General features: G+C 36.2%; 1 long non-coding RNA gene across 2 annotated transcripts; it reads left to right on the top strand.

Annotated features, from left to right (window-relative positions):
* The first annotated feature begins 5,192 nt into the window (after positions 1-5,192).
* On the top strand, positions 5,193-6,436 carry LOC107990762 (uncharacterized). Of its 2 annotated transcripts, XR_001762519.2 has the most exons (4): positions 5,193-5,302; positions 5,401-5,467; positions 5,550-6,006; positions 6,171-6,436. It is a non-coding gene; the product is annotated as an uncharacterized LOC107990762 (long non-coding RNA). The 2 variants fall into 2 exon arrangements; XR_007819684.1 differs by having other exon boundaries at positions 5,550-6,436.
* The last annotated feature ends 4,076 nt before the right edge of the window (positions 6,437-10,512 follow it).

The raw sequence follows: 10,512 nt of genomic DNA, 5'->3' as shown, positions 1-10,512 counted from the left end.
CGGCGCAGGCGCGACTTGAGGCGTGGAGTAAGCGCGCGGGCGCGGCTGGGAGGCGCAGCTCGGCTAGCGGATGGATGCGACTCGGCTAGCGGCTGGACGCGGGTCAGCTTGCGACTGGACGCGGGGCGGAGACGCGGCTCGACTTCACAACTTCAATCGACGGCGTTTGGTTTCAGCGGCTGACGCTCGGCTCCAACTGACGGTCGCGGCTGGGCGACCGCTGGTTTCGTGGCAGAGGGGGACGCGGAACGGATCGGGCGGAGCGACGCGGAGCGGATCGGGTGGAGCGACGCAGATCGGATCGAGGCGGAGCGACGCGGGTTGGATTGGGGCGGAGCGACGCGGATCGGATCGGGCGGACGGCAGCGCGACTCGGCTGATCTGTTAAGCTGATTTGCAGTGACGCCCGACGGCGGTGTCTGGCGGAAGGCGGCGCTCAGCGACTGGCGGAAGGCGGCGACGGCGGTACTTGCTAGGGTTTCAAAAAAATTTCTTTAGGTTGCTCTCTCTATTTATTTTCCTAAAAAAAATAGGTTTTACTTTTGGTGCACGGGTCCCAAGGCTCATTTATGAGGAGAGCCCAAAAAATAAATTCCCTTTTTCTTTTCCCTTCAATTAAATTAAAACCAACAAACCTTCTCTCTCTCCAATTAAAACTCCCAATATCTTAAATTTTCAAAAATCATCCAATCACAACATTCCCTTTCAAAAAAATATATATATATAACTTTTCCAAATAAAATATCACATTAGCTTGACTCAATTATTTTATCTTCAACAAACAACCTTACCAATTTAATTATCCAAATCAAAATAATTATGTCTCTAAACCTTGATTAATCACAAAATCAAAATGATCAAGTTCCTCAAATAAATTTGAAATTTCCATAATCACACTTAAAATAATAAAAAGGAAATCAAATTTGTTGGGGCGTTACATACTATTTATTTTGTCAAGGATTTTTTTTACTATTTCCCAAAAGGTTTTCCCAAACCCATTACACACTAAGTTCGTTCGACTTACCTTTTAAGTTTCTCCTTCCTAGGTTGGCAGACATTGAAGCCAAGCGAAGGATGGATTTTAGGCGTTGTAGCCTAGCTAAGAAGAGAAAGTAGAGTTACTCTGTAGCCTTACATGGCGTATTAGCCATGAAAATTTCTAATACGCTTAAGAAGTTTGTTGGTAAAGCGGATTACTCCTTAGTGAGGATGGTCCAACTCTGAGGAAGGCGAGAGCAATATCTAGGTTAGTAAGGCCTAACCCGGTAAATCAGAGAGAAAAAGAGTTGAAGAATCAAGCTAGGGAAAGGAAGCTTCACACCTCTAACTACCTCGCCTCAAGAAGCAGCATTAGGTAGTGGACGAGGAAAGGGGTATCCTTAGGAAGCAACTGAAGCGACAAAGTAGGGAAAGAGGTAGTAACTAGAGCAGGGGTTGAATACCAGTGCCAAGAGAGTTCCATCAAGCCTCTCCCACCCTGGCGCAGAGAGCTGCATCTTGGTGGTGAAGAGAGACCATGGTGCATTGTTATACGATGAGGCGGGCAAACCAAATGTCAAGTTGAACTGTGTTAGGTGAAGGGAGGCCTAAAGATTATGTTTAAGTTTTGTTGTAAGAAAAAGTCTAAGTTCTATTTGAACATTGTAAAAGTGTGAAGTTAATAAAGAAAAATTTTGTACTTATTTCGCTACCTCATCTTGTGTCTATTGCGTAAGTAGTTGAAAGGTAGTATTAAGTTAAGTATTAAAGGCCCGTTTGCTAAGGCTAAGTTAATGAAATTTAAGTTTTCGTATTCCACTACTGTGTTAAGAAAACTTAGCATTTAAGCCTTGCGTTGAGATTGTAAAAGAAAAGTTATTCCCCTTACTAGGCATTTGACGTTTACTACGCGGTGTGGTAAGCTTTGAAGGCCTAGGCAGCACGCCTCCACTAGGTTGCAGAAATTGACTTTAGGAGCGAGGCATGACATTAATAATTCTCTTAGCCATGCTTAAACCTAACCTTGACATGTAGCCCACTAATTAAGTTCAATAAAGAAATTTCCTCGAAAATTCCTAACTCTCCTCGTCTGGCTTCATCTCGCACTGAACATCAAAATGCCTTAATACTTTTGATCAATTCCCTTCATCCCACATCGCATAATTTCAATGCCAACTCTCAGAATGCCTTCTTCAAAATATTTATCTAATCTTATAATCAAAACTTTCACTTCACGATGACCCTTCTATTCCAGACACTAGTTGGATTAGATTAAGTTGGTAGGGATTGCTTTCGATTGCAATTGAAGCATTCTTTGGCTAACGATGTTCTATGTTGAGTAATCAAAATGAAATCGATTTGATTTTAGGTATGGAAATAATTAATAGTCTATGTATGAAATTTGATGAAATCGGTTCCAGAGTATAAAGGCTTTTACCATTAAGATAAGAAGATAAGAAGTAGATGCTCATTAAATAATTTGATGAAATTTGAACTCGAGTATATATTGAGTTCAAGGTGAATGCTAAGAAAATTAATTGAGAGAACTAGTGGATTGAAGTTTTCCAAAGAAGGTAGAGGTTCAAGAAACAAATTATTACTTCAATTGTTATTTACTAAATTTTTTAAAACTTTCCTTTTGGTGCCATTTCAATTGATGTAGGTGTTAAAAGTGACAAGTTTAAGATGGGTTAAATTATTCTTGTGGAGGCGGGAGCATTAGTGAGCAAGATTTGGCTAGGATTACGTAATACAAGATTGATAGGTATACTTAACATGGGACGGTAGTTTTGTTAATATGGGATGGATGGGTAGTTTCAATAGATGTTTTGAAATTGTATCAAATTCTTTTTGGAAATGTTATATGATGGTTAAAGTTTTGTATTAGACAATATTGATCGATAAGATAATTGATTAAAAGTTTATTTGATTTGATGAATATTTTTCATATATCCATATGCATAATTATGCGATAATGCATGGACAATATACATAAACAAAATATAGAAACAATTTATACGAAAATATCTAAATTACAATCTATTTATAAAAATTTCCAAATAGACTTGACGTTTTTTAAATGTTCTTAATACCTACATTCTTGATATTTTTTTTCGTATCAAGTATACAATATCTTGATATTTTTCACATTTCAAGTAGAATAGTTCTTACGTTTTTTCAATGTCAACAACATCGACATTTTTTGCTTTTTCTTTATATCAATTAAAAAATATCTTGACAGTTTTCACGTATCAAGTAACATTGTTCTTGACATTTTTTTACAAATAACAAAGAATGATATTCTTGACATTTAATTAATGTCAAAGTTCAACAGTCTTGATGTTTATTCATGGTGGTGAACTTTGTTAGTCTTAGCCCTAGCTTCAAAGACTTTTTTTAAAAAAACGTCAAGTATAATGATTCTTGACTTTAAAAAAATATCATGAGGGAGTGTTTTTGTAGTAGTGTCTAGGTGACCTTTAGATTTGGGCTAATCCATGAAGCTAACCAAACAATAAAGAGTCTATGATACATTATTTCTTAATGGATTGTGGAAAACTTCCGCAAGCATGTTTGTTCTCTCAAACCCACTTCATTAATGAAACTATTAGCCTAATGTTTAGTTGTTTTCTTTTTATTTGGCAGGGCATTTTCTTGGTGGAGAAAGAATTTGGATGGAACTTAGAGTTGTATTTCTAAAAATATATTCAATCGAATTTGATGGAGAAGTTTTGGGATGAAATTTGGGAACCGACGACCTAATTGACCCAACTTGAAAATATTGGGTTGGGTTGGTTTAGATGTCAAGACCCCAGGACATGGGCATCATATGATCAATAAATGATAACTCGAGAAATTGCACTTTTTAAAGAAAAGGAGTTGGGTTAGGTTGACCCTTTATAAAGAACCGATATAGTTGTGTATTTGACCAACCCAAAGTTTCAGGTTGGTCCAAAAAAGAAAAAACCCCCAACATGTCCCAACTCGGCCTATGTACACCTGGTTTTTACAAAGCAAATGCATGGTTATGCACTTACATGATCACAATTATATAGATAAGTTATGCAGCGTAAAGGTTCTATATGATCTGACTACTCGTAGATATATCGACTAGGTTCTAACTGTATGACTTTCATTAGGCAACAAGATTATACCATGCGTAATTCTATCACGTTGCTTTTAACCTTAATATTTGTCTATTGTATGCAAGTGTTCCTCCCTCTTGTTCAAGTGTAAGCAAAAGGAGAGTTTATTGGGTAAGTTAAGGTCAAATACAGGGATTTTAGTATAATTAAATTATAACACTTAGATTATATCCTCTACAATGTTTCTACAATATCAAATTATATACATAGCATCTTTTTATCTAAATGAAAACTACTATGTGCATTAGGGTGAAATAAAATTAATGACATGGCGGTGAGTGAGTATGGATGGTGTTGAGCTAATTTTAACTTAATACATACATGAAATTTTTTGAAGGAAAATGCCTTTATGGAGTATATGGAGTAATGCAAAATGAAAAGACTTAAAAAGATTCTCAGTGCCTTCACCGCATGCATTCACTTTTCGGGATATAAATGTTGAAACTAAAACATGTGATCTTTATCTAAGTACATTTGAATGTGATACATACGTTTCAACTTTTATTCAAGGCAAACACTCTCTTGCTATCTCAATGCCACACTCTCCTTTTTTTATATGTATGATAAGGTTCAAATTCCAAAGCTGATTTTATTTCTAAAATCATTTCTTTGCTTGTTTAACGAGGTCTCAATTACTTATTCTCTCGAGTAGTTAACTATCAATGCTTAATGCATTCTTTCGAATAGAATCAAGCATCAAAGATAGTTCATATTAAACAAAATGAGTATTTTATTCATCAATATTTTTCAAAGAAAACATTTCCAAATTAAACTTCATTTCAATCATAACATATGTTAAAACATTAGATTATTTCTCTTTTTTTTTTTTTTCTTTTGAGGATTTTGATTTTGAAAATTAATTTACTTGGTTTTTATTTTAGAAATTAAATTGTCATTATTATGATTGATATCTTATCTTTCTAAGATAAAGGCAATGAGCTGTTTCCTTTTTATTTTTTATTTTTTTTAATTGATTGTTTGAGATATCTTTTTTATCTTCTCTTTATGGGGTTTTTACCTTTTAAAAACAATTGTTTTTCTTGAAAAGTCTCTCTCTCTCTCCTTCAAACAATTGTGGGTTCCTCTTCTCTTCTCCAAAGAATGAAAGTTGATAATTTTGTGTTAAATCAATCTTCTTCAAAGAATTTATAGGTTTTTCGTCTTCTCCTCTAGAGAAAGTAAGTTGATAATTAATTTTATGTTCTTTCTATTTTTTTTTTCCTTTGCTCTTTGTGTGGGGTTTTATTTTTGGATGAACTTACTTTCTATTTAATAGTGAGAAATTGGCTTGGACAACACACACTTTTTTTGGAGCTTGTTTTGTTGGAGATTTTGTTCTCTCGGTAATCTATTCGAAAATAATTTGTTAAGGTTTATGTGTGTTAATATGGTTTCTTAAACCATTTAATTTGTGTATTCGGCCAGTTCTTGAAAAGTAAACATCGGCAAGTAGGAAAGGAATTTCTTGAACCTAAGTCTACAAGAGGAGCTTGTCGATGATTCATTTTGAAGATCAACGTCATCAACAAACAACCGTAGATTAAAAAAAAAAAAAAAAGAAAAAAGGAGTTACTTTTGTTCTTTTCATTTGGTTTTTTTATATTTCAAAAAGTTGGTAACTTTGTGACTGATTTTCTAGTGAATCGTTTTCTTTCTCTAGGTATGGCCCTGTGGTTCTTTTTCTCCAAATCGTGGAGTTTTTCCACGTACAAAATCTTGTGTGTTAATCTTCTTCCCTAGCTGTCTCAACATACCATGCTAGGCCACCCATTGACCAAGTGTGCAAGAGGAGGGGTAAAAAGGAAAATTCTACATAGACAACATGCTCGTTAAAGTAGTTAGTGTTCCTTGAAGCACGTGGTAGTAGGGAAGGAATATATGTGTGGGTATTTTGTGCTATGGTTTGTTATTTTATTTGTCATGTGTTTTGTATGAACCTTTGTTCATTGAGAAAAGGATAACCACTACAAGAAGTGGGGTGACTCCCAATACATAAATACACTGGCGTAAGTGTTAATAACGTCAGAAACTAAATTTCCAACGCAGAACGCGACGTCAGGAAGACCGCCGGAAGAAACGCATCGGGAGAGAGATTTTCGAGCGTCACCAACAAGGCATCAAGAATACACTTTCCCCAATGTTATCGTTACCGATGACTACCATGCATCAACAATAACCATCCCCGACGTGATGTTTGCACCGTATTCCCATGTATGTACTGCGTAAAAAAATATTTTAAATATTTAATTTTTTATTTTTTTCTGAAATACTTTCCTGTAAGATTTAGTTCATGTAAGATTAATCTTCCTAAAATATTCGCATTCATTTTCGATTCAATTTAAGAAAATTTAAAATAAATTAGTAAATTATGTGATACAAACAGAAATTCAACAAAAAATATGTTCATAATACAAAGAAATTCAAAAACTGTAACAAAGTTCATAATAGAAATAAAAATTATTCCTCGTTCCAAAAAAAAGAGTAAAGAAAGTCATACATCTCCTAACGAGTCTCGTACGCTATTCTACACCGCGGGGTCCTACAATGATACAAAAGTGGCTAAGTTTAGTACATAATGCATATCATTACTGGATACTGCCATTTTAAGAACTTAAGAATAATGAAAACATATATACATACCTCAAAGCTATGGATCATGTGGTGGTTCTTACTGTGCTCAAGTCATGTCTTCTATGAACTTCTGCATTTGTTTCACTTCTGAAGCTAACGCATCATGATTTCTTGTCTGTTGTTCAATCCATAACATAGCTTCATCAAGTGCAGCCCATAATTGGAGCTCTACCGTAGACTACGAACATGAGGTCGTTGCATTGCTTGCATGGTCGTCCTACGACCCTTGGACTTGGGCCCCAACCAAGACCTTTTGAGTAGCCCAATCGTCTACCCAACACTGTCTCACATATCTCATCCCAGAGAGTGGCTGAGTACCCTCTAAGGTAGGCTGGGAATGGAGTTCTAGTATTTGATTCTGCAACAAATTTAGAAACTATCTTAGTAAGTAAAAAATATATTATATATTAAAGAAGACAATAAGAGCAGAAGTGTTGCTTGGATAACTTAAATGTGCATCCTCTGCGGCTTGCGACACGAAAATCCCATCTTGAACGTGTGTTTGCCAAAACAACTTTACACGGTCGATTGACTCCCCTCTTTACTCAGCGAGTTCATGCTAACGACTTCGACCCACTGCTATGATTGTAAGGCTGCTTCTATCTAGCTGCTTTGTTCATTCGTGATTGCTCCTGCATAAAATAATTATATTGTTTATTTCTTATACATATTAAAAATTGAAATCATAATTAACTATGACAAAGGGTTCAGTTGTTCACCAAGAAATACACGGCACATGTAGTAGTCACAGAGGTAGTGTCACTTCTCATCACGTCCCACCAATAGGTGTGGTGGGTTGGCACAAACCTCCTCAGGGTCGTCGTGCTTTTTGAAGTGTCTGTGACAGTCATCCTGAAACTTTTTAAAGGTGTTGAACATCTTATGCTCAACGAACCTATTCATTGTTTGATCATTGAAATCAAACACAAAAAACCGCTACACATTATAAAAAAAACACATTAGCTTGGTTAACTTAAATATGTTTTAAATGAAAACAGAAATGTGTAATGGATTTAACTGGAGGTCGGTCTTGACGACCTCGATGTATTCTCTACCTACACCCGCCCACTTAAGGCAACGGACGGAAAATGTCTTTCGCACACATACGCCTATCTCCTGGCTGAAGCAAATGGCATGTGGAGAAATAGGCTTCTTCGCGCCAAGGACGGTCGTCATCAAAATCTGCCCATTGGCTGCAACGTAGCGCTCCAACTCTAACAGTCGAGACTGCACACGTCTCTTAGGAGTCGAAGTTGCAGATGGTTGAGAAGTATCTGCTTAATAAATTACAAGAACATATAATGTTAGACACAAAGTTCAAATAATCCTAAGTTAAAATGTATACCATTATTAGATTCACCCGAATTGTCGCCCACCAACGACGACCCTCCCGTAGGGTTATTTAGCATCTTTACAAACTTGAGGAACATGGCATCGATCTCGTCGAAACTGCTCGAGAATGACGACATAAGGCATGTACACATACAAAACAAACATTCAATAAGAAAATATGAACACATAACTAGAATCGAATTATATAAACTACATAAATGTATGGGTACATGGTTCGTCACTATCATTCATCGTCATCGCTTGTTCCGTTTGCATGTGACAAGTGTCCATCCACATCGTCGATAAAGTCGTTAGTGACATGAAGCACAACCGGTCTTTCAATGATTGTAGGATCAACGTTAGTCCTACACAAAGTGACATCCTCGATATGCTCATCCACTCGATGGCTAACAACGATTTCTAGTATATTCAGGTGCTCATTCTCAACGTCATCCACTTCTGGCACATTCCATATACGATTATTCTAGACAACTTGCATAACTTTTCAATTTCTACCACTTTTTAGGTCATTTGGGTAAAAAACTTGTTGTGCTTACATCGTAAAAATTACAGCAGGTTCCTCGGCGAACAAAAAATGGGACATGTTGAGAGATTTGTACCCTAGTTCAACGTGTGTTTTTTTACTTTTGTTGGCGTCCATGTCATACCACCGACACTTAAATAGCCAAACATTACGTGTTTCATTCAAAAAGTCCTAAAATATGTTTGTTGTATCTTCATCTATATCTACCCCAATATTCCTTGGCATTTCATCTTCCAAACGACCTTCCTCCATTTCCTCTTCTTGTTCAATCGGGGCTTATAAATCATTCAACATATCAAACATATCATCTTCATCATCAAACTGTCTGCTACTAGTTTCTTCATCAAAAGGGTTACTACTAGTTCTTTTCTCAAAATTTTATGTACCTCTAAAGCTAACTGACTCTCCATGATACACTCATTCTGTGTAGTAGGGGATATTCCAATTTGAGTTCTAATTTGAGTTCATACATCTCTTGCATGGATACCTTATTCATCTGTAGGCATCAACGTGAAACTTGACAACTTCTAAAAATTGGGCCACTCATTTAAGTCCTTAAAACATAAATAGATTTGATTAGAAGCATATTCCTCTCCTCTGACATCCTAAACTTACTCCCCTAAATATACAATCTCCCATGATTTTCACTAAAACTACAAACTACAGAGGCTAATAAAACTATAGAATAGCCTCCACAACTAATTAACCACAAACAACTTCAATCTTCGCATCCTACCCACCCCTTCCAACAACGCTACCTTACAAGCTACCTTACTACCACCCCTTCAAACCCTTAGAAATACAAACGGATTCAAAATTAAAAAAAAAATGCTACCATAACTGTAGGATAGTCATCCCAAATGAACAACAAAGTTATTCAAAATTACTAAGAAATAAACTAAAGGTTACCATAACTGCTGGATATCCAAAACGAATCTTAACACAAATTATAGAATTTTTAAAACAGTAATAACCCTTAGCCCCTCCCCCTTAAAATTTCATCCTCAATCCCCCCCCCCCCCTTAAATTTTCAACTCATCCCCTTCAAATATTCAATTAAACTTACCTCACCTCTCCAAAAAATTCAATTTATCAATCCCCCTTTCAAAATTCCAATTGAATCCCCCCCCCTCCCCTCAAAAATTCGAATTCAACCCCCCTAAATCAAAATTTCAATTCAACCCCCCTCTAATTCTTAACTCATTCCATTCAATTAGCTCTTCACCCTCAAATTTTTAAATTTTGGAACCAAAATTTAAATTCCCCAACCCATTTCTCAAATAACCCCCTCTCAAATTTTCAACTCACATTCCAAAACTAATTCAATATTCAATCTTAAACTAACTTCAAAAAAACAAAACTATAAACTAACTAACCTAAACTAATTTCTAACTTAAACAAACTTCAAAACTAGAAATTACTTTAATTTTACCAGAAAAGGAAGAACAACGATGCGGTGGCGAGGAACAGTGGTGGTGAGGGGAAGCTTAGGCATGGCGAGGGCGACAGTCCTTCTTCTCTTCTCCTCTTTCCTTCGTTTTAGTTCTATCTTTCATAGAACTAAAATGAAATATATAGCGAAACTTCCAATGCATCACGAAAACGTTGGAAGTTCCACCATATACCCAACGCCATTTCTGACACATCACTAATGGCATCAAAAATTGGTAACATATTTTCCGACGTCATGCATGGGCCTTCAAGAACCTCTGCTCTAACATAATTAATATTCAAGTGTTTCTCGACGCCCATGCAAGTCGTTGGAAAATATGTTACCAATTTTCGACGCCAGATGAGAATCGTTGAGAACAAGTGTCACCATGCCTGACAGCTTGCATGAGACGTCGGGATAAGTTAAATATTTATTTTAATTATGAACTA

This window comes from Cucumis melo, chromosome 3, assembly GCF_025177605.1.
Source record: "Cucumis melo cultivar AY chromosome 3, USDA_Cmelo_AY_1.0, whole genome shotgun sequence".
NCBI classification, from domain to species: domain Eukaryota; kingdom Viridiplantae; phylum Streptophyta; class Magnoliopsida; order Cucurbitales; family Cucurbitaceae; genus Cucumis; species Cucumis melo.
Note: the sequence above shows the minus strand (reverse complement) of the source record. Positions and strands in the feature narration are given on the sequence as shown.